This window comes from Erinaceus europaeus, chromosome X, assembly GCF_950295315.1.
Source record: "Erinaceus europaeus chromosome X, mEriEur2.1, whole genome shotgun sequence".
Classification (NCBI taxonomy): Eukaryota; Metazoa; Chordata; class Mammalia; order Eulipotyphla; family Erinaceidae; genus Erinaceus; species Erinaceus europaeus.
Genome location: NC_080185.1, coordinates 32,087,599 through 32,098,556, shown reverse-complemented (window position 1 = coordinate 32,098,556; position 10,958 = coordinate 32,087,599). Strand labels below are relative to the sequence as shown.

At 37.6% G+C, this 10,958-nt stretch overlaps 1 non-coding gene across 1 annotated transcript; it reads left to right on the top strand.

Annotated features, from left to right (window-relative positions):
* Positions 1 to 10,143: 10,143 nt before the first annotated feature.
* LOC132536034 (U6 spliceosomal RNA) lies at positions 10,144 to 10,245 on the top strand. Its single transcript, XR_009547729.1, has one exon. It is a non-coding gene; the product is annotated as a U6 spliceosomal RNA (small nuclear RNA).
* The last annotated feature ends 713 nt before the right edge of the window (positions 10,246 to 10,958 follow it).

Below are 10,958 nucleotides of genomic sequence, written 5' to 3'. Positions count from 1 at the left end.
TACAAAATGAAGGATCCCCCAACTCTTCATCAGCACTATTCCAGCCTTTAGGTTTATGATTGTTCAACAATTTGTTTGGCTTTGTATGTTAACTCTCTTTTCAGCAGACCTGACTTCCCTGGGCAGACAACCCCACCAATGTGTCCTGGAGTGCCACTTCCCCAGAGCCCCACCCTACTATGGAAAGAGAGAGGCAGTCTGGGAGTATGGATCGACCTGTCAACTCCCATGCTCAGCAGGGAAGCAATTACAGAAGCCAGATTTCCACCTTCTGCATCCTACAATGACCTTGGATCCATACTCCCAGAGGGTTAAATAATAGGAAAACTATCAAGGGAGGGGATGGGATATGGAGTTCTGGTGTTGGGAATTATCCTGTGGTTTTGTCAATATTTCCTTTTTATAAATAAAAAAAGAAAGAAAGAACCATGGTGGCAATATTTTTTCAATAAAATAAGAGAAAAATATTACTTACAGTCAAATGAGTTAGCATTAGAAACATTAGGAATTCCTTGTTTACCTTATTTCTGTTCTACTCCTGTTTCATATTTAACTATTAGCAATGAGAAAGGAAGGAACACAACTCCTGGAATGACCACTATAATTTGTAGTTTCCCTGTAAGTCAGATGTGGCTGTGTGAACACAGCAACACAAAAGTAGGTGCTATGTTCAGCATTAGAAAAGTGTGTTTTCATTTGCGTGCCTGCTTGTTTATATTTTAGCAGTTTTGATCTGAATTTTATTAGGATACTCTGGTCCACTTGAATAATGGAAAATGAAGTAAGATGGAAAAAAAGTCTGTATATAGTACTAGTACTTAGGCAAGAACAAAATAAATTGCTAAATTACTAGAAAATTACTCATGGAAGAAAAGCTGAAAAACTAAGAGACATACCCAAGGAAACTAAAAGGGAAACTATTAATAGCACATGCCATGCCTATGAAGGTTTTTTTTATTGGTGACACGGAGCAGCTACTTTATTTGTAAATTAAGACCTGGTCTTTAACTGTCTCTTAGAAGTTTTCTTTGAACAAGTGAATTTATCTTTTTAATCCTACTGAGTCCAGCAGCTGTCTTAGATTATATGATCTGATACCCACTTTGAAGAGAGTAGAAAGAAAGATAGAGGCCTTTCATGAAAATACAGCTGACATCCCATCCCTCGAACTCCAGTTTTCCCCATATATAAAATAAAATAAATTAAATTTTATTCAAGATGTTCACTTATCCTCTCTACTATAACAATTCTATACTTAGTGAAATCTAAGTTACAGATATATTTAGTGTAATTTCTCAGGGCCAGGGCCTCCCTGGGCTAGTCTCACTGATTTCAAAAAATTTAACAGTGTCAGAACAGCAAGAACAAATGGACCTGTCACTTTGAAACACTTTTTCCTTGCTTCAGATACATCCAGCATTGACATCACCCTATTATGAAAGGATATCCTGCACATTTCCCTTTAGCTTTACACCAGCACAAAGCCTGGTGTCACTCTATGAAGTCTGGCTTCAACTGAGCTGTTGTTAACATGATATTTCCTGTAGCCTGCTGTCGTTCACTCCTTGTGCAGTAAGTAGTTCCAGTAGTATAAGGCTCAAACTACCTGTTTTTTCATACCTCTATTCTTTGAGGATTTACTTTTCAAATCATAAATCGTCAATGAGTATATGTGGAATATTTGAGAGATAGTTTACATTATAAATGTCTGTCTTGCCATATGCGCAGTCCAAACCCTAATTCCATAGGAGGTACTATGACACTGGTGGAATACAGGTACAACAGCAGTTTCCCTATATGCCCCACCCCACACCATTCCTATTTGAATGTAAAAGTAGGCAGTTAGTAAAACTTCACATGCACTAGGCTCTGCAAAAAATAAAGAAAGAAAAGAAAAAAATTGTGCTACTCCACCTCCATCCTCTATAGGTTGTGGCAACTATCATCATTTCAGGAGGGATTGGGTGACTAAATTATCAGTTTGGTTAGCACTATTCTCCTTCTGCCTTCCCATTCCTCTTGAATCTCTTCCCTCTTCTTTTTCTAATGAATAGCTAATTAACTCTGAAACGATGACTCTAAATTGCATTATATCACATCTATCCCTCCTTGAATTTTGAAAACTACATCTTGTCTGAGATTATCTTGAAGAGGCTTGAACTCTTCTATTTCTTCAAAACACTTAAAGCATTTTCAAACATAAGAAAAGTGAAGGGCTTTAACACAGCACTTCTTCAGAGAATATGAGAGAAATTCTCTCCTCCCCACCATGCATTTGTCCCTTTGAATTATTTTCTTTCATCCTACCTATCCGAGGAAAATTTAAACACTTAAAGTGCATATGGGATGTCTCTTAAATAAAGAAACCAGAGCAAAATTTCATAAATTGAAGCATTATTTTAGTAGTGTGAATGACTAACACAAGTTTGTTGCTTCAGTTGAATTTCAGCTTACTAATTATAATCATCTGTCTGCATTGTTGATGATTTTTTTCTCACTTTCCTGATTTTTTTCCTGCTAAAGGAAACTAAATAGGCATTATGAGAGTTCCATGTTTCAAAATTCCTCTTTACTGATCTGATTTGTTTGTAGGAAAACACAAAATGTTATTAACCAAAAAAAATAAAATAAGCAAAGATTTTATGTTACTAACTAAAATAAACAACAAAGGGTTCATAAATTCAAAGGGTAACCATATGTGCACATCAGATCTAATAACACTCTTAACTATCTGAAGATGGTTAATTACACAATTATAATTGAAGTAATATAAAAATAGAAAAACGCATTTGCCTTTGAAAAAGTATTTAACTACATTTAAATTTTGATAGTATTTAGTCAAAGAGAAAAATAATCATTGATATTTTTATTTCAGTAGATAGATGGTCTCCTGAGAAATAAGGCCATTTAAAGAATTTCAGGATAGAGATAGTGTGTTTGATATCTGCACTAGGAATCCACTGCTCCTAGAGGCGATTTCCCCCCCTTTTTTTTGCCCTTGTTTCTCATTGTTGTTGGATAAGACAGAGAGAATTCAGATGTCAGGCTCAGAAAGAAAAAAAAAAGAAAGAAAGAAAAGAAACTAGTATAGTTATGGGCCCTTTGGAATATAACTAAAATAGGACTACTAACTATCTACAAAACAGAGACCCTCCCCCCAACTCTTCATATGAACTATTCCAGTCTTTAGGCTCATGATTAGTAAACAATTTGTCTGGCTTTGTATGTTTCCTCTCTTTTCAGCCACCAGGTTCCAAATGCTAGCATGATGCGAACCAGACTCCCCTGGACAGAAGACCCCAACAATGTGTCCTGGAGCCCTGCTTCCCCAGAGCCCCACCCCACTAGGGAAAGAGAGAGACAGACTGGGAGTATAGATCAGCCTGTTAATGCCCATGTTCAGCTCGGAAGCAACTACAGAAGCCAAACCTTCCACCTTCTGCACCACATAATGACCCTGGGTCCATACTACCAGAGGGATAAAGAATAGGAAAGCTTTCAGGGGAAGGGGTGGGATACAGAGTTCTGGTGGTGGAAATTGTGTGGAGTTGTATCCCTCTTATCCTATGATTTTTGTTATTGTTTCCTCTTTATAAATAAAAAGTAAAAAAAATAACTATAAATAATTTAAAAAAAGAATTCGAGAGAGGAGGGAAAGACAGACTGGGGGAGAGAAAGACAGACACCTGCAGAGCTGCTTCACTGCTTATGAAGTGACCCCTCCGTAGATGGGGGCAGGGGGAGGGGGACTTGAACCGGGATCTTTACACCGGTCCTTGAGCTTAGCGCCGCCATGTGTGCTTAATCCACTGTGCTACTGCCCAGCTCCCAAATAAAGACAACTTAAATAATAATAATAATAATAATAATAATAATAATAATAATAGTTAATAATGAGAATATACATATAACTCACCAAACTCAGTAACAGCAGCCAAAACAAAAATGATCCCATCCAAAAATGAGGAGAAAATATGAACAGAATATTTGCCAAAGAAGAGATTCAAAAGACCAACAGATATATGGAAAAATGCTTTCTGTCTGACACTGATTGTCAGTGAAACGCAAATAAAGATAACAGTGAGATACCACGTCACTCCTGTGAGAATGCCATTCATCAGAAACAATCTCAACAAGTGTTGAAGAGGTTATGTGGGCAAAGGAGCCCTCTTGCACTGGTGAGGGGAATGTAAATTTATACAATCCCCGGGAAGAGCAGTCTGTAGAAATCTCAGAAGGCTAGAAATGGACCTATCCCGTGACCCTGCAATTCTTCTCTGAGGGATATATTCTGTGGAACCAAACAAACACATTCAAAAATATTTGTGTTTTCCTATGTCCATAGCAGCATAATTTGTAATAGCCAAATAAATCCTGGAACCAACCCAGTGGGTGAGAAAGATGATATATATATACACACAATGTAATACTACTCACCTATTAAAATAATGAGTTCATTGTGGATGGAGCTTGAAGAAATTATGTTAACTGAGATAAACCAGAAAAGAGAAGGATGAAAATGGAATGATCTCACTCACTGACAGAATTTGAGAAGTAAAAACATAAGGAGAAACACAAAGCATAACTTAGACTGGGTTTGGTGTATTGCAGCAAAGTAAAGGACTTTTGTAGAGGGCGGGGGTTTCAGGTCCTGGAGCAAGGACCTAGGCTTGAGGGGTGTAGGGGGGATTCAAGTACTATGCAGAAAAACTGAGAAATTTTACTCATATATTAACAGCTGTATTTACTGTTAAATACAAACCACTAATCCTCCTACCCCCCCCCAAAAAAAAAAAACCTCCAAGCCTTTTGTCTAATGTATGGAATATAAAGATATTCTAACATTCGGGAGTCTGGAGGTAGCGCAGTGGGTTAAGTGCATGTGGTGCAAAGCTCAAGGACCAGACGTTTAGGATCCCGGTTTGAACCCCCGGCTCCCCACCTGCAAGGGAGTCGCTTCACAGGTGGTAAAGCAGGTCTGCAGGTGTCTTTCTCTCTACCTCTCTGTCTTTCCCTCTGTTTTCCATTTCTCTATGTCCTAACAACGATGACATCAATAAGAACAATAATAACTACATCAACAACAACAAAAAAATCTTCTAACATTCTATAAAGAGTCTGGGTAGTGGTTTCCTTTGTGAGGAAAACACTTTTTCTCATGGGTTTATGTTTGTTTTAGTCTGCCTTTCAACTATTTATATTTTCAACTATTCATATCCTTGAAGATGGCTATAAAATTTATATATAAAACAGTGCTGCCAATTTTTCTTCTATGTTTCCAGTCTAACATTAAAATCCTTAATCCATTTAGAGTTTACTTCTGGGTGTGGTGAAATGTAGTGGTTCAGTTTCATTCTTCTGCAAATTTCAACCCAATTTGCCCAACACCATTTATTGAAAAGACTCTCCTTTTTTCCACTTAATAGTTTGAGCCTTCTTGTCAAAAATTAGGTGTGGGCGTTTATTTTGGAGCTCTCAATTCTGTGGTTACCTTGATTATTTTCACTGTTGTTACTGTGCCTATTTTTGTTCCAGAACCAGGCAGTTTTAATTACAATAGCCCAGTAATATAATTTGAACTGTAGATGTGTGATGCTTCCAGTTCTTTTTCTTCCCCTCCAGATTACTTTGGTGTTTCTAGTTATTTTCTGGTTACAGGTAAACTTTAGTAGCCTTTGGTATATTATCTTTTTTATTAATCAATTTATTTATTTAAGAAAGGAGACATTAACAAAATCATAAGATGGGGGGTTACAAATCCACACAACTCCCACCACCCAATCTCCATATCCCATCCCCTCTCCAATAGCTTTCCCATTTTCTATCTCTCTGGGAGCATGGACCCAGGGTCATGGTGGGTTGCAAAAGGTGGAAGTTCTGGCTTCTGTAATTGCTTCCTCGTTGAACACAGGCATTGACTGGTCAATTCATACTCCAAGTCTGCCTCTCTCTTTCCCTAGTAGGGTGAGTCTCTGGGGAAGCAGAGCTCCAGGACACATTGGTGGGCTCTTCAGTCCAGGGAAGCCTGGCCGCCATCCTGATGGCATCTGGAACCTGGTGGCTGAAAGAGAGTTAACATACAAAGCCAAACAAATTGTTGAGCAATCATGGACCCAAAGGTTGGAATAGTAGAGGTAAAGTGTTGGGGGGTACTCACTGCAAACTCTAGTGTACTACTGCTTTCAGGTATATATTTGCCCTAGTTTATGGATACCTGTGAACATATGCTCTATCTCCTGGAACCTGGTCTATATCTAGGTTTTGGGACTTTGTTAGGAAGTGAACCACCTGGGATGGAATTAGAGAATACTATAAAAGGAAAGGTCTCACCCGAGTCATGAAGCTGAAGTGTTGTCGTTCCACACCTGAAGTCTCTGGACACAGTCTGAAGTGAAGCATGTTGGGATGGCACTTGTTGCATTGATTAGGTTGCGATCATCAGATGCGATATTATTTGATAAGAATTGGGAGAAACATACGGGAAAGTGAGCCCTACCCTAGGGTCCCAGTGCTGGGGGAAGTTTAGGCTCTATAGTAGAAATGTGAGGTTTCTGCTGTCTTAGAGTTCAAGAATATAATGGATAGTTACTGTTATCATCACACTGTTTGGTAATTGGGTTAACTTTGAAAAGTTCCTTTGTTAGACATACAATCAATTTTCCCCCTCATATTAAATAGTGATTTATATGACTACAATTTAATAGGTGTGTATATAAACACCATTACCACCACCAAAACATTGTGTCCCATCCCACCCGCCTACCCTCACCACCCCTCGGGGGGCCCAGGAAGCCACATGTCCACCCTCCCCTTCACCACAGGGTTTTTACTTTGGTGCCCTACTTTCAATTTAGTCATCCTGCTTTTAGTTTACCTTTCTGATCTTCTTTCTCAACTTCTGTTGATGAGTGGGATCATCCCATACTCATCTTTATCTTTCTGACTTAGCTTACTTAACATAATTCCTTCTAGCTCTGTCCAAGATGGGTCAGAGAAGTTGAGTTCATTGTTCTTAGTAGCTGCATGGTATTCCATTGTGTATATATACCACAGCTTTCTCAGCCACTCATCTGTTGTTGGGCACCTGGATTGCTTCCAGGTTTTTAAAAATTGGTGGAAACTTGATGAATTGCATTAAATTTGTATATGGTTGTGGGCAGAATATTCATTTTGATTATGTTAATACTTCAAATACATTAACAAGGGGCATCTTTCCACTTCTCTGTGTCCTTTTCTTTTTCCTTGAACAGTGACTCACAGTTTTCAGTATATATGTCTTTCATTTCTTTTGTTAGGCTTATTCCTGAATATTTGTTTTTACTGCTACAGTGGACTTACTTCTGGATTTTTTTCTTCCTCTGATTTAGTGTTTGAATAAAGGGATGCAGCAGACTTTTGTATGTTATGTTTATGCTATGCTATGCTATGCTATGCTATGCTATGCTATGCTATGCTATGCTATGCTATGCTATGCTATGCTATGCTATGCTATGCTATGCTATTTATTTTTGTTTCCAGGGTTATCGCTGGGGATCCGTGCCAGCACTTTGAATCCATTGCTCCTGGAGGCTGTTTTTTCATTTTATTTGACAGGACAAAGATAATTTGAGAGGGTGGGGGAGTCAAAGAGGGAGAAAGAAAGACAGACACCTGCAGACCTACTTCACCTCTTGTGAAGTTTCCCCCCTGAAAGTGGGGAGCGGGGACTGAAACCCAGATTCTTGCACGACTCTTTCTTCTTAGCACTATGTGCACTTAACTGAGTGTACCACCACACAGCCCCCTGTATATTAATTGTGTATTTCATAGTTTACTATATTGCCTGATAATTTCTAGTAGCTTCCTGCTGGACTCAGTTAGGTTTTATATGTATACTATCAAAACACTTGGAAATAGTGACGGTTTGATTTCTTCTCTTCCAATCTGTGTCCCTTTAATTCCTTGCTCTTGCTCAATTGCTATGGCAAGAACTTCTGACATTAGGTTGAATAGTAAAGGTGATGGTGGGAAGCCCTGTCTGGTACCTGATCTAAGTGAAGATGCTTGCAGTTTCTCACCATTTGTATGGTATTGGTTGTAGATTTGCTTCATATGGACTCCACTAGGGTTAGGAATTTTTCCTATCCCCATTTTTGAAGTGTTTTTAATATGAAAGGATGCTATATTTTGTCAAAGGTTTTCTCTACATCTATTGAGATAATCATACAGGCTGTTTGTTTTTTCCCTTTTATTGATGTGGTAGATCACATTTATTATCTTGCATATACTGAGTGAAGACAACAAACCCAAACATGAAAGAAACAAAACAGAACAAAAACAAATTAAAACAAACAAATACCCCTTCCAAGAAAAAAACTAAAAAAGATAAAAAGTTGAAAAAAAGAAAAATACAGTAACAAAAAGCACCCAATTTCTGCAAACAGAAAGAGTATATACAGAGAGGAGAAAATAATTAACATACTAACAAAATATGTATATGCTTACAGTTAGGGAATATATTGCTACAATTCGGTTTCCTGAGTTCCCTAAGTGACTATTTTTGCAGTCCCATGCTTCAGTGGGGAGTGACAAGTTGAGCTGAGTTGAAGAGGTGATTGCCTGGTTGCCTGGTTGTTTCAATGTGCAGACAGGTCAGGCTGCCTGTTTGCTCAGGTCTATCAGCATTTCAATTTAAGTGAAGCAATTTCACAGGCATACCTCCTGTGTTCGGACAAAAGATGCATTCTCTGGGAAGTTCAGTCTTGGAGTCTACCTTGATAAGAGTTTTCTCTTCACAGAGGGTCTATCTTACTGGCTGCTCCTGCTTCCCAAATAAGCCACCGCTGAGTTAGGAGATGGAGTTGGGGATGCAGTAAATAACTCGCTGCTTAGCTTGCTATTGTCCTTCTCAGCACCCTTCTGCCAGTTCATAAATGGGTTATAATTTTCCAACATCGTTTCTCTTTGTCCCCTCCTCTGTAGTTTCTCATCTACTGGCCTGGAAATCCCTCTTCCATTCAGAGATGCCATGATCTGTAGAGATTTCTTGAGGTGAGTCAGCCTAGATTTTGTCTTCATGCAATCATCTTGACTCCCACTCATATTTTATACTGTAATAAGAATGGCTTGGAGAACTTGTCAAATGATGCTTTATTGGATTCCCAGTTCTTCTAATTTATTGAGTCTATATGAGGTTCCTGCATCCATTGTTCTATTGATAACAAGCACACAGATGATGTAAAGAAGCATATATAAGAGAACTCAAAATTAACCTCAAAAGATGAATCATTTTGGTGTAGAATGTCAGTCAAGAGTGTATATTTAAGGAGATGTTTAGACTTAAATGTACAAAGACATCTCTGTCAATCTATAACAGTAATTATGTAGCCTGGTGATTTCTCTACATGTTTCAGTAGCTTTCCCTGAAATCTCACTCAATATATTTTTTACCCATATCACTTTTCAGAATTTTATTTACCTTAATGAACCAATCCAAAAATATTTTAATATGATAGAATAAAGTTTTTCCATTAAATGAACCTGAAAGGTGTGACTCAAATGCCAATGAAGTGTATTTCCCCCTACCAGTCTAAAGTAGATATTACTGATTCCTGGGGAATATTTTCATACCTATGATACTAGAACCCAGGTTCCTTTCATCTTGAAGCTCATTAGTAACATCATTTTCAGTAGTAGAAAGGAATTAAGAACACATGAATAAAAATATCCTTTTGTTAAAAGTCTCAGCCCAGGAACAGGGTGGCAACCCTTTTGTTTCATATCCCCTTGTCATTAGTCAACATGACCAATGTTAATGGCAAAGAAGGTCGAACATGTAGTCCAGCTATGAGGTAGAATGTAAGTAAGTAGAACAGAACATAAGTAAGTAGATTTTTTTTATCTGATTAAGAATATCTTGCACATTACTGATTAGGATCTTATAGCTGGATATTTGATTATACCTAACAAGAGTTTTTAGATAAAGAAGATGAGAATAATATATGTATGCTTGGTATTGACTGTTCTCAGTCATATATATATATATATATATATAGAGAGAGAGAGAGAGAGAGAGAGAGAGAGAGAGAGAAAGAGGGGAGTATATATATCTTACAGAGTATAAAACAGAATTACAAGTTTATTTTAAAACTATAAGAAAAATGCTTGCTTTAGCAGTACCTATAGAAAAATCAGATTAATATAGGAAAGATTGGCATCCTTCTGCCCAAGAATGACAAATACATTATTGAAGTGGTCCATTTTTTTTAACATGGAATAAAGCCCATTTTATATTTTTCCTTGAGCTTACAGGTCACAACACGACTAATTTCTGCCCTACATTCCTTCATCAAATTCCTCTTTAATCGATTCAATGCATTCCCAAATCAAGTCTATATCCTACTTCAGAGTCTAGCCTGAACTTAAAAATAATTAAATAATTATTAAAATAAAGAAATTAAATAAAACTGAAAGAAAAAAGCTGAATACAAAGTGAAATATCAGCTTCTTATCTAGAATAATTTTAAATTTTTTTTTATTTAAGAAAGGAGATATTAACAGAACTATAGAATAAGAGGGGTACAGTTCCGCACAATTCCCATAACCCGATCTCCACTTCCCATCCCTTCCCCTGATAGCCTTCCCATTCTCTATCTCTCTGGGAGTATGGATCCAGGGTTGTTGTGGGTTGCAGAAGGTGGAAGGTCTGGCTTCTGTAATCGCTTCCCTGCTGAACATGAGCATTGACTGGTCGATCCATACTCCCAGTCTGCCTCTATCTTTCCCTAGTAGGGTGCTCTAGAATAATTTTTAATATTGAACTGTCTTTTTAGTGTGACTAAGTTAATACCATTTTACGTACTTTGATTTTCTTTAATGTAAATAAGGAGTACAATTTTCACATGACCCTTACCTAAAAAAGTCACAATAATCCAATAATAGTATGGAACCAACATTTTTACAAACACAAAACAAGCAAA